Source organism: Nicotiana tabacum, chromosome 1 (genome assembly GCF_000715075.1).
Source record: "Nicotiana tabacum cultivar K326 chromosome 1, ASM71507v2, whole genome shotgun sequence".
Classification (NCBI taxonomy): Eukaryota; Viridiplantae; Streptophyta; class Magnoliopsida; order Solanales; family Solanaceae; genus Nicotiana; species Nicotiana tabacum.
In genome coordinates, this window is record NC_134080.1 from 217,200,481 (window position 1) to 217,204,674 (window position 4,194).

The 4,194-nt window shown below is 37.2% G+C and overlaps 1 long non-coding RNA gene across 1 annotated transcript; it reads left to right on the plus strand.

The window, feature by feature from the left end:
• The first annotated feature begins 2,025 nt into the window (after positions 1 to 2,025).
• LOC142163416 (uncharacterized) lies at positions 2,026 to 3,833 on the plus strand. The gene is made up of 3 exons (XR_012694480.1): positions 2,026 to 2,157; positions 2,741 to 2,902; positions 3,043 to 3,833. It is a non-coding gene; the product is annotated as an uncharacterized LOC142163416 (long non-coding RNA).
• Positions 3,834 to 4,194: the final 361 nt, after the last annotated feature.

The window sequence follows — 4,194 nt, forward strand, 5'->3', positions numbered from 1 at the left end:
AGCAAACTGAACATAGTGCAATTGAGCTTTGCTGTTGATCTATTACTATTCTGTAGAGGTGATGCCATATCTGTTCAACTACTATTTCAGTGCTTTCAATAATTCTCAAAGGCATCGGGGCTAGTGGCAAATGCTGATAAAAGTTCCATATTCTTTGGTGGAGTGCATGATGACCAACAACAGAAGATATTACAAGACTTGGGTTTTGTCAAAGGAACTCTGCCGGTTAAGTACTTGGGGGTACCTCTAAGCCCTAAGAGATTATCAGTAATACAGTGTCAGCCTCTGCTTGAGAAGATGCTAGGGAGAATCCAATCCTGGACATCAAAGTTCCTGTCATATGCAAGAAGAATTCAGTTAATCAAGAGTGTGTTATTCTCTATCCAAGTATACTAGTCTCGGGTGTTTGTGTTGCCAAAGAAACTCATCCAACTTATTGAAAGAGTATGCAAAACATTCCTTTGGACTTGGGGTGTAGAAATATCAAGGAAAGCTTTATTGTCATGGGACAGCTTGTGCAAACCTAAAGCGGTTGGTGGTTTAAATCTGCTGGCTATAGAGGAATGGAATAAGGGAGCCATATGTAAACTCCTTTGGAACCTTTGCAAGAAGAAAGATAGGCTATGGGTGCAATGGATACATGTGTATTATAAGAAGCAGAATGCATTGTGGAATATTGTACCAAAACAAGCCTCTTGGATAGTACAGAAGATATTTAAAGCCAAACAATACTTTGAGGAAGCTGGTTATACAGAGGAGGATGTAGAGGGGATAAACAACTTCTCTATTAAGAGTATGTATGGGAAACTGAGGGGTGACTTTGATAGAATACCATAGAGGAAATTGGTGCACAACAGTGTTGGAGTACCAAAATGGAACTTCATAGTCTACCTAGCTGCACATAGAAGATTAATGACAAAAGACAGGCTGAGGGGTTTGGGCTATGTGGAGGATGTAACATGTTCTTTATGTAACAGTAAAGAGGAGACAGTGGATCATTTGTTTTTTAAATGTACCTATTCATCAAGTGTATGGACAGCAATGCTGCAATGGAAAGGGATCCAGAGACAACCAATGATGTGGGCAAATGAACTTGAATGGGCAGGAAAGTACTACAGAGGGAGGAGCACAACAGCTGAGTTGTATAAACTTGTGTTGGCAGGAACACTGTATTACATATGGCAAGAGAGGAATGACAAGATCTTCAAAAGAGTGCAACGATCAGAAGTCACTCTACGCAGAGCAATTACACAGGATGTTCATGGGAGAGGAGAAAGTAAACACAGGATACAAAGAAGACTACGGGAACTCAACTACTATCCTAGTATGTAAGGATTGTTCTATAGATAGTAGTTAGACTAAATTGTTTCTTGTAATATTAGTTGATGAAGCCAGGAATGGAGCTAAAATTTGGGATGTATGTCCAGATTAAGCTCGAGTATAGTATGTAAATATTTGTTGAGAAATGAAAAATTTTAATTACCAAAAAAAAAAAGTAAAATGCATTTCAAGGAATATAAAGCAAAAAAAAAAAAAGATCATAATATAATAAACAAAAAATTAACTAAAGATGATTGCAGAAATAACTAATAAATAAATAATCCTAATTAATTAAAAGTATTAAAACAGTATACTTGATGTGGAGGATGTTTGGATACAAACTTTCAACCAAAACATAACAAAGCACTAACTAATTTTTCCTATAACTAATACATATAAACACACAAAAAGAAAAATATATGGGTTGTGTCAAGGGAATTCAATATATAATATATACGCATTAAATAAAATTTATGTTTGACCTTAAATTTTTTTACAATAGCCAGGTTAAAACCTACCCGAGTTACCGTGTGCTTAAGTTGACTTTATTTTATTAACAACAGGAAGAATGAACGAATGTAGGCAGACACTAACTAAAATCCCGTGTAAAATAGTATAAAGAAAAATTCCAGCACTGTGTGGGAATCGAACATGCGACCTTACTCAAAGCCTGAACCCCTTGACCATTGAGCTAAGATTTTGGCTTGTGTCAACGAGATGCAACATATATTATATACCCAGGAAAACAAATTTAACCCTATATATACATTATAACCTTTTGGCGAACGGAGTTTGGACGAACCCCTTCCGTCCGCCTAGATCCACCCATGCCGACAGGTATAGATACCTAACTTTTTTTCCGGCAAAGAATATTTCATATCACCCAGAACTCCTCCCGCTTTTGATATGCTGGGCATCATAGTAGTATTACAAGTACCAGCACTAAATCATCTCCAAACACGACATCATTGACTTACTCTCATTAGGATCACTTGTCTTATTCTCACTGGAATTACTTGTCTTCACATCCAGCGGCCACCTTTAGTCCTTTTTATAGAAAAGGATTTAAGCTGCAGTTCCCTAGCATAAGTTGAAGTTGCAGCCTAGAATTCTTGTTCTGAGAATAGCTTAGAAAAGTACAGACAACAATTGCTAATAATAAGTCTTAGACTGTAAATATCTCCTGAATCCAGCTATCGACTACCCAACTTAAATCAGCAATAAATAGGAAACCTAGGTAATAAATAGCTAACGATTAACTAAAAGGTTTGATACATCTAACTGAAACCAAGAACCCAAAATCAAAAAGGGGATCCTGACAGAATAAAAATGAATAAGGTGCTAAAAGTTTATAGCCTTTGCACTCTTAGGTCTGTTAAAGTAATTTACAAGCCACTCACCTGATAAGGATTATGTCCAGGCATAAGCGGCATTTGTCCAGCTTGTTGCCTGTTGAAGCCTCGTCCTGGTGGAAACATCTGATTACCTCCTGGATTTTGAGGGCCTTGCATGTTTGGCAGTCCACCTGGAGGAACATTGCCCTGTGGTCCAGATCCAGAAGGCATGCCCACAAAATTGTTAGGTATTTACCATAATTTTCTTATCATATTTGGTTTTCCTATTTGTTGAAGGAAATGGCAATATAATTACCTTAATTGGGTTTTCCTTATTGTAGAAGGAAATTATAATTCTCATATACTTGGCTAGTCCTTTTTCTTGTAGGAAAAGGTTTGGACTTCTATAAATTGAGGATTCGTCCTTCTCATTCAGCAGCATCCACAATGTAGCCATAGGGGCTTGAGAGTAGTGTTTAGGGAGAGAACTTTACGGGACAAGTGTTAGTGTGTCACTTGTATTTGCCTCTTCGTGAGGTTGTTCTCTCGATAGTTTGTACTCTTTTTTTTATATAGTGGATTGTTCATCTCCGTTGTAGATGTAAGTCAGTTAACCGAACCACGTTAAATGTTTGTATCTCTTTTGGTATATTTCTTTTTGTTGTATAATTTATCGTCGCTCAAGTTTTGTTTTGCTAGCTTCCGTATGACACCTGATTTTTCGGTCCTAACAATGACCTTGAGGCATTGGAGGAACCATCTGATTCATGTTACCTTGTATCCCCTGAAAACAAGAAGACAACCAAGCAGTGATGCTGAAATAACCCCTTGATCCTCTCGATGTATTTCCTTCAAGCAAATGCACTTCGTATCAATCAATCAAATATATGCCACAATTCCAAAGCCGTCGGGTTGCTACCAATTCCGCTCTATTCAAGAAGACACAAAGATGCTAATGAAATTTGATCCATGCAAGTTGAAAAGTGAGAACCGTCTCGTGTAAAAGCTTTAGCAGTTAGAAACATGACGCATGTATTGATGTAACTTATGTCATTAAACCTCGCCCTCTCACGTGCAACCCTGAATTTTTCCCCTTGTCAAGCACATGAAAATATTTTGTAGATCGATGACGGGAAGGCTTGAGGACCCTCTGCCTTTTATAATACCACATTGAACTGCGTGAACTGTCTAATTTAAAAGTTTAAACTCTCGGATAGGGGACACTTTTACTAATTTATTTTATATCTGCAACAGGTGCAAAGAAAAATTGTACCCATTTGGCTACAACTGTCATCTCAATACAAATACATGACTAACGCCTCGGAAATTATTATGGCCTTAAACCTAGAATATCAGTAAAATAAAGTTGGAATCCTACAAAAAGATAATCTCTGTTTCACAACACTTATTCTTTAATATCAAAGTTTTATAAGCACTTTGCACAAAATGAATGTGGAAAATCTACACAAATATTGATTTCTCTTTATTTTTCGTGTGACCTATTGGTCACGGGTTCGAGCCATGGAAGTAGCCACTAATG